Here is a 9,855-nt window from a genome sequence, read left to right as displayed (position 1 = left end):
GATATTTTGGAAGAGCTTGGGAAGTAAAGCTAATAAGTCTTCTTTGAAGGTTTAATAGAACTCACCAGCGAACCATTTGAACTTCCTTGAATTTTGTCAAAAGCTCTTTCTGTGAAGCAATTGCTATTTCCCATGATTTTTATTTTTCCTTTTATTGTTATGGTGTATTAGATTAATTGATTTGTGTATATTGAACATCCCTTGCATGAACCAAACTTTATTCAGGTTTATGATCCTTTTGATATGTATTGGATTTTGTTCACTAAGATTTTTTGAGGATTTTGCATCTTTTTTTTAAGTGAATTACCATGAGTTACAGTTACAAACTTATGAGCTTTCATGTTTGCATTTTGTTTACATCCCTCCACCAGTGCCCAGTCCCCTCCATCAGTGTTCCAAGTATCCCTCCCACCCTCCCACCCTATCTCCCCCACCCCACCCCACCTCTGTGGCAGGGCATTCCCTTTTGATATCTCTCTCCTTTTGGCTGCTGTGGTTTGCAACAGAGGCACTGTGTGGCCACCGTGTTTGGTCTATATTCTATTTTCAGCGCGCATCTCCCATCCCGTGTGGGTCTTCAAACCACACTTTACCTGGCGTTCCCTTCTCTATGTGAGCTGCCACTTCCTCCAGCGTGTGGGGCCAGCTTCCAAGCCTTGGAGCCAACTTCCTGGTACTTACCTCGACTATTCTTGGGTGTTAGTCTCCTATTCTGTTATTTTATATCCCACAGATGAGTTTGCATCATTTTTCTAAACTTTATTTCTCTGTAATTAAGGTAACATTGTTACAAAAAAGTCAATACTTATTCTTTTGGTATAAAAATTACTGAACCTCATACAGTGTTAGAAAAATAAGCTCGAAAATGTGTGAATCTGTATCTGTACCCTCATGGTGATTAAAGAATCACTAATTAAAGAATAAAATAAATTAAAAAAAAGAATATAAAAAATTACTGAACCTCCACCAATGTCAAAGTGCTACAAGCACTGCACTTGTTACTCTTATTTTTGTTAGATCATCTTTTATATTTATATTTTTAAGATTTTGTTATTTAATCACTGTGAGATAGATCTTTACAAAGCTATTTATGATTAGGTTTCAGTAATGCAGCATTACAACACCCAATCGTCCCAAAGTGTACGTTTCCCAGCACCAGAGTCCCCAGTTTCCCTCCCATCACCTCCTCTACCCACGCAGTCTGACTCTATAGCAGACATTTTCTTCTCTTTCTCACCTCGCTTCCCCTCTCTCTGTATCTTTCTGTCTCTCTTTGTCTCTGTCTGTCTGTCTGTTTCTCTCTCCCCCCTTCTTTCTCTTTCCTTTTGGGCATTATGGTTTGCACCATAGATACTGAAATGTTATCCAGAATATTCCTTTACCTACTTTTAACACTCACTTCTTGTCCAGCGTGGTCATTTCCAGCTATAATTATCATCTTGGTCCCTTCTTTATCTTGACTACCATTCACCCGACACACACTTGTGGTTGATTCTAACCATTGACCAGTCCTCTTAGAACATGTTTTCCCTGGCCATGGATATTTATTCTATTACATTTATTTTTATATACCACAAATGAATGCAGTCATTCTATATATGTCCCTTTCTTTCTGACTTATTTCACTCAGCATGATACTCTACAAGTCCATCCATTTATAGGCATCATTATTCATCACATATATGATCTTGAAAATTTCCTTTTTCAAGTATCTCTGTTTGCTTAGCATATTTGGGTAGTATTGCCTTCATGAGGCTTTGAGGGAGGATTCCAATATTTTTCAATATTTTGGAAGAGCTTAAAGTATATAAATATATGTAAGTATCACTAGTGGACACAAGTAGACATGAACTTTTGATCTTGTAAAGAATTTTACCCCACGTTATTTAAACACTGTGGTTTACAAAGTTATTCATGATGCATTTGTTACAGGCATTCCATCCTAATCCCACCACCACTGTGATGTTCCCTCCTCCAAAGTCCCCATTTTACCAAGTACCTCTCATACTTGCCTGTGGCAGGTCTAAAATAATTTATTTCATATTGCTTATTACAACTAAATAGCTAATGGCATTATCAAAAAATACTTAAGCGAAAGAAAACTTGTGAAAATTGTTGCATTTCACCATGAGGACATTAACTCCTTGTCTGAGGGTTTACTAAGCTGTTGTTGCTAGTTGAGCCTTCTATGTTAACGTCTTTATTAATTGAGCTTAGTTTTCTTATCTGTTACATTCCCATCCAATCTGGTGTGCTCCTATGGGGTTGTTAGTATTGTAGAGTTTGGAGATAGTGTGTGGCCGCATTGGCACCAGAAAATCCAGAATATTTAACTGGGCAGTGAGATTACAAGTCAGTGGTGGTGGAACACAGGTGTGCTGCCCAGGCTTCCACAGGTACAGGGTTTGGGGGGAGGTTACCTACCACCACTCTGAAAAGGCCTAAAGTTCTCAGCCAACCCTCACCCCCACCCCAAATACCTGAAGAAACAGTGAAGTGGACATTTTCAGCAGTATGGCATCTCTTCAGAGCTCAGTCCTGAGGCAGTGAAGTCCCGTCACAGGCATTGCAGCAGCTTCTGGGGTGTGAGTGTGGCTGCCTGGGGGATTTAGGCAGGGCAGGGAATTGGCCTCCCTCTCTTTTAGTTTTTTTCAATTTCCTTAGTCGTGCTTAGTGCATTCAGATTTCCTACTTCTTCCTGATTTCTGTCTTTTGAGGTTGTATGGTTCTAAATATCCACACATTTCTTCTAGATTCTCCAGATTATTGCTATAAAGTTGTTCACAGTAATATCTTATAATAATTTCTGAGGAATCTTGTTGTAGTTTTCCTCCTCTCTGGTCTGATTTACTTGGGCTTTTTCCCCTCTCTGTCCTTTTTCTGTTTTGTTTGTTTAGGATCCACACCTGGGTGTTATCAGAATTTACACTTTCTTTTTTTTCTTCATGTATTTAGCTAAGGGGTTGTCAATCTTTCATAAAAGTACCCTATATTTAGCCTTTGAATTGTTTTATTTAATTTCTATATAATTCATTTCTGCTCTGATTTTTATTCTTCCTTCTACTTATTTTCATTTTCATTAATTGTTCTTTTTCTAAGTTTTCCTAAACTTTATTTAAACACCATGATTTACAAAGTTCTTCACAATATAGTAGTTTCAGGTTTTCAATATTCCAACACCATTCCCACCAACAACATCTTTAGCTCCACCAATGTCCCTAGTTTCCTACCCAACCCCACATCTGCTGCTCCTTTAACACAACAGATTAATTTATATTGCTTGTTACTACATATCTCCTAATGGTGTTGATAAAATCATGGCGTGAGGATTTTCGAGATGTTAGGTATGAGTTTGACCTTCTGTGTTGTTGTTTTAGCTCAATCAGCTTAGTGGTCTTCTACACAATTTTCTCATGTAATTTTTCTCTTTCTACTGGGCTGTCAGTTCTGTGAAGTTTGGGTTGCACAGCTGCATAACAGCTGCACACTTCAGGGGCTTTGGAGCTGTGATGATTAACTCCATGTGTCTCTCTGGTCTCTCTCTGAGATCCGTTCTGGAGCTGGGTCATTCCGCTAGCAGTGGCAGGAGCCAGCTGTGGGTGGGTGGAGCACTGGGTCTTTGGCAGGGTGGGGCTGTGTCTGCCCCCATTTTGATACCAGTGACAGCTGGGCCCACCTGGGATAATTGAGCTGCCAGTGTCTCTTGGAGATCAGTCTTGAAGCTGGCAAGTTTCCCTCCTTTTTCTAAAATTTCAAGCTGTGGGGTTGTATAATTTAAGATTTTTGCTTGTTATCTTATTAAAAGTATTTTTTCTCTTTAACAAGTGTTCATTTGTATGTTCCTCCTAGTACTCCTTTTGCTAAATCCAATTGGTTTTGATAGTTTATGTTTTTTAATCTTCATTTTGAGGAACACTTTTCTCTTTTCTTTGATTCCTCTTTGGCCCAATGGTAAAAAATACGTTGTTCAGTTACCACGTGTTAGCCCTTCTCCTGCCTGTCTTTTATATTTTCTACCTTCATGTTACTGTGGTCTAAAGGAATATTCTATATGGTCTTTATGATTATTTTTAAATTTTTTATTTTTATTTATTTTTCTTTTTCGGCCATACACAGCAATGCTCAGGGGTTATTCCTGGCTCTGTGCTCAGGAATTACTCCTGGCAGTGCTTGGGGGACCATATGGGATGCTGGGGATTGAACCCAGGTTGGCTGCGTGCAAGGCAAGCACCCAACCTGCTGTACTATCGCTGCGGCTGAGTCCCTATGATTTTTTTTACCTAATGGACATTTTAATTATGCCCCACTTATGTTTTATTCTCGAAAATGTTTCATATGAACTGGAGAAGAATGTGCATTCATTCAGCTTTTGGGGAGTGGAATTTCCTATTAATGTCTATGAACTCCAGTTCTTTGAATTACTTATTCAGGGCTCTTGTTTTCTTCTTCTATCTGAAAGATCTGTCCACTGATAAAAGTGAGGGTGTTATATTCTCCCACTAATAAAACATTACCATCAAATTATCTTCTCAAGACTGCTATAAGATGTTTTTAGAACTTTTCTTCCCCTTCATTTCATGTTTATATATTGATAAGAAGTTAGTCTTCTCTTGCTATTGTTAAGTCCCCGTTAATTTATTGATCCCTTGATCAGTATAAAATGTTTTCCCTATCACTTATTCTTTTCTTTTTCATTTTTTTTGCTTTAAATCCAAATCTAGTTGTGTTCTTGGTTTATTCCTGATTTGTGCTTTATGATCACTCCTGGTGATTTTTTCCTTTCAGTGTGGTGGGTTGGGCTACAACTAGCATTGCTCAAGAGTTGCTCTTGGCTCTGCACTCAGGAATCACTCCTGGTGGTATCTGGGGACCATACAGGATGCTGGGGATATAACCTGGGTCATCCATGTGCGAGGCAAACACCCTACCCACTGTACTATCACTCCGTCCCTAGTTGTTTATCACTCCTTCAAATCACTCCTACTATCACTGTTTCAAATCACTTCTCCAAATAATTCAAACTTTGTAGAGTAGAGATTCTTGGTCGAATGTTATTTTCACTCTGATATATAATATCAATCATTTCATTCTCCTCTTGTAGAGTTTGATTTGAGACATTCAACGTGACTTTAATACTTTCTCTGTATTTGAGTCCTTGTTTTTCTTTTTGCCTTAAAGGCTTTATCTCTCTTTCTTTCCATTTTGACTTCTGTGTGTCTTGGTGTTCTGCATGTGTTTACATTTATCATTGTTTCACTTTTTAATTTACAATACTTTAATATGTTAATGATGGTTTCCTAGGCACATAGTTTCATTACCACACCCCTCATCTGTGTACCCACACCCACCCGCAAGGTCCCCGATGCCACTCCCGTAAAACTCAGTTGTGTGGATCTGTTCTCCCATTTTGTTGCCTTTGGCCCTTTATTGCTACCTTGCTGTGTACCTTTATGTCCCGCATACAAGAAATATCATTCTGTATCTATCCCTTTTTTTTCTGACTGACTTCACTCAGCATGATATACTTCTGTTACATCCATGTCACAACAAATTGCATGATTTTGTTCTTTCTCATAGCTGCATAGTATTCCATTGTGTTTGGGTTTACATTTTTACTGGTACTCAGTGTCTTCTGGATCAGTGTATCAATCTGCCTCTTTAGAATGAAAATGTTTTGAGCTACTATTTTTCAACTAATCATTCTTCTCCGTTTCCTCTTTCCCCTGGAATCTCTATGATTCTTGACTTATTCCTCCTGCTGTTATTAACAATATATCTTAGATTATCTTCATTTTTCCCTCAGTATAATTTTATTACCTCTTTGTTGTTGTAGTTTTAGCTTATTTTTGTGCTCACTGATTGAATTTTCAGCCATTCTGCTACTGAAATTTGATTCTGTACCTTCATTTCTGCTTAAAATAGTTATTCCATTTATCCATTAGAGGCTTATTGTGTCCCTGAGTGATTCTTTTGGATTATTTTATGTTGTGAGGGTTGTTGTCACAGTCTTCTTTGGGCATCTTAGAAAGATCTGAACTAGTTAAATATTTTCCTGGACTTTTGTCACCATTCATTAGTGTTACTGTTCACAAGATCAGAAAGTTGAATGAGAACCTACTGATTTCTAGCAGGCATGACTGCTTTCACCAGCTTTGTAAAATCTAGTCACAGCCAGTTAAATCAGAGCTGCGCTTAGTCATTGATAGTGTATATCACGTTTGTTCAACCTGAAGAAGTGGGAGGCATGAGGCCACTGATCTTCAGGTCACAACTGCCTCAAAATGCCTGAGTTCCAGTGTTGAAAAGTCCTGAGTGGTATCTGTAGCTCTCTATCTTTATCTCAAATCTGTTATTTGTCTCCTATCTGTCTGGTATCTACAACTCTAGGTATCCTCTGCACCATAAATCATCTGCCTGCCCCAGGGCAATTCTTCTGGAGCTTGATTCAAGCTTCCTTTTCACTTTCTGTCACTCTCTGAACTGCCATCTCACAATCACTCAGTGGCATGAGCAAACTCCTTGCCTGTTCTCAGCTCTGGAAAGCTTGAGAGCCAAACCTAGTATTACCCTGGGGTTGTCGTAGACAAGGCGTGAACCAGTCTTTCTCTGTTCTAGGCAATTTATTAGCAGGTATCAGAGCACATGCCCACATTGGAAATATCACTGACCTGTTTCTCAGTTCTCGGCCGCCTGTTCACCACTGGGTGACTGCACACAAGTATATGACTTACTTTCTCTAGTCCCAGCAGCTTTGGGGTCATAGGCAGGCACTGGGGCTGAACCTGCATTGGAAAGAGCACCCACCTATTACTTAGTTAAAGGTGGCTTAGGTACGGCATTTATTTTGATGTGCTCTCCCTCAGGGGACTGATGATGCTACAAGTTCAAGCCCTTGTGGTACATTTGCTGCTTTGTTTCTTTCCGGAGTTTTAAGCAAGCTCCTCAATTAGCCTCTCAGAAACAGGCAGTGAGGGAAGGAGCTAGAAATGCAGCTGCCAAGCATTCCTGGCTTTTCTACCCTAGACTTGGTTCTATGCCACTGGAAAAATTCCATTTCCCTGTAGGCTCTGAGTATCTCACCACTTCATGTGTATAAATGTAGGCCTCAGATTTGGCACTGTGATTCCACTGGTCCAGCCTGATGATGCCTGTCACAGGGGTACTCTGATCTCACTTTTCATTCTCTTGGCAACCCCCTCCTCTCTCTTCCTCTATAATTCCAGTTTTTGTTCCACTATATTCTCTGACAAAGAGACCCCTTTAATTGGGTCTATGGAATCAAGGCCCTTAAAAATCTCTGTTCATAAGACTTTCTTTTTTTGTTCCAGGATACACGGGGTCTTGGCTTGGGAATGGTGAGTAGGAATAATTGCTCTGGGTCAGACAAATGGTTTATGGTGCAGAGGATACCTAGAGTTGTAGATACCAGACAGATAGTAGACAAATAACAGATTTGAGATAAAGATAGAGAGCTACAGTGACATCTGTGGAGATAGAACCATTCCCCCTAGTGTTCAAGGCTTACTCCTTGATCTGTGCTCATGAATCACTGCTGACAATGCTCAGGGGACCATGTGCCATGCCAGACATCGAACCTGGTTTGATCTGGTTGCATGAAAGTAAGCATCTTAAACCCTGTACTTAAACCTCTGGCCCAAGGGAACTTTTTCTTTTATGAACTATTTTCTGACATCTTGTCCCTACCTTCCCTAACAGTTTTTCTTTGTTTGCAGACTATGGCTTGGAAATGGGAGATCCAGACACAATGCTTAGAGTTTAACCAGCATTTTAAAGTTCTTTATTTCATAAAATGATGCCAAGGCCAACCTTCTACTGGGCACTGCTCATCTCGGGCTGCACCCTGACAAGTGTACTCATTTTCTTAAATGAAATTGATTAGCCAATCCCTAGCTAATCTAATCCACTAATTCTTGCTAATCTTTTGTTTTTATTGATTGGAGTTCTTTAATGTATTTACAATACTGTTAAAGATAGTTTCATGTGTACATAATTCTAGTCCCACACCAATCACCAGTGTATCCTTCTCCCTTTCCTAAGGTCCCTAATGCTCCTCCCTTTCAATTTCAATGCCTAGCCACTCCAAAAATATAGTTCTCAAGATCAGTTTTCCCAGTGTGTTGCCTATCATGGAGGCAACACAATAAGGCCACACAATTTCTTTTAAAATAAATCATTTTTGTCTGCTTTTAATTGTGTAGCATTACAGCAAGTTTTGTGACAAAGCAATAACTATTTCAGAAAACATTGGAGAGCCCACCAGCTCTAGGAAAAGGAAGACTCAAAGTTCAATGCTATGAAAATTGGCCCTTAGATATTGATATTGAGAATCCAGGAAAATTTAGGAAAACTCAGCAAGAAACAGAAAAGAATCTTAATTGGAAACAAATATAGCTATTTGTAGATTACTTGATCTTACAAATAGAAAACTAACGAATCTACAAAATACCTATGAACTCTGATAAGTCCAGTGGCAATAAGATTATACCTCCAATGATTATTTCTGAAATTTTATACCTGAAATGTTTTAAATCAATTGCTTCAATGAAAATTTATTTTAAAATAATGAATACTTGTGGACCAGTTCTCAGAACTTAACTACCATAAAGGCAGAGGAGTGGATGGAATGGGGGATACTGACATAAATGTGGAGGGAAGTGACACTCTGGTGGAGCGTGTCTTGTTGGAACATTGTATGCACAAAACCCTAACATTAACACTATTGCAAATCATGGTGCTTCAAATAAAATTTTAAAAATATGTACAATAAATAAATGACATCTGAACAGGTTGTTTAAAACAATTAAAAATAAAAAAATAAAACAATTAAAATTAAATTCAGCAAAAAAGTAGGCTATATGTGCAGTATTTTAAAATGTGGGATATTTTTGCATAGTAGCAATGAATAATCTGAAACAAATAAAAGGATATTATTTCACTTATAGCATTAGTAAAAACAAATTTAGCCAAGGGCATATAAGACTTGTGCACTAAGAAGTACAAAATGAAATTGTTGCTGAATCTAAAGATACTGTCACTGTCATCCCATTGTTCATCGATTTACTTGAGAAGGCACCAGTAATGTCTCCATTCGTCCCAGCCCTGAGATTTTAGCGGCCTCTCCTTACTCATCTTTCCCAATGATCAGAGGCTCTTTCAGGGTCAGGGGAATGAGACTTGTTACTGTTACTGTTTTTGGCATATCAAATATGCCACAGGGAGTTGCCAGGCTCTGCCGTAAGGGTGGGATACTCTTGGTAGCTTGCTGGGCTCTCTGAGAGGCATAGGTGTGTGTATGTGTGTGTGTGAGTGTGTGTGTGTATTTCCCTCTATGATTTTATGAAAAGTGGGTAGGGAGTGTCTTAAGATGTTTTGCGCGGTCGCCACGCAGTCCAGGAATATATTCACTCATGTTTGACTCTCGGCCTGAGCGTGTGGAAAGCGGCCTGGAGCGCAGCGGCGGTTTGGTAGTGGAAGTCGGCTACTAGGGCTGGCTCCCTTGGGGCAGGGAGGGCTCTTACCCGCCCCCTCTGGGGCGCCCCGAGTGGAAACACTCTGTGGTGCTGAGTCCAGTGGCATGATTATGGGAGCCTCAATTTATGCTCCCTTCTGGGAGAAGCAGCCGTGAGTTCTGGAGGGTAGCTGATGAGATTATCTGGCGCTGGCAGGAGATGGCTTATGGGTGTAACCCCTGGGTGGCCAGAGACAGGGGGAAGCAGGCAGAGGATCTCTGCTCCCAGGTCTCATTGAGCCCAGAGTCCAAGATCTCAAAGTTCTGCATTACCTGGGTTTTGTGAGACATGCTTGAGGCTTGGCCTGAGCGTGTGGAAAGCGACC

Source organism: Sorex araneus, chromosome X (assembly GCF_027595985.1).
Source record: "Sorex araneus isolate mSorAra2 chromosome X, mSorAra2.pri, whole genome shotgun sequence".
In the NCBI taxonomy this organism is placed as follows: domain Eukaryota; kingdom Metazoa; phylum Chordata; class Mammalia; order Eulipotyphla; family Soricidae; genus Sorex; species Sorex araneus.
This window is presented reverse-complemented; position numbering follows the sequence as displayed.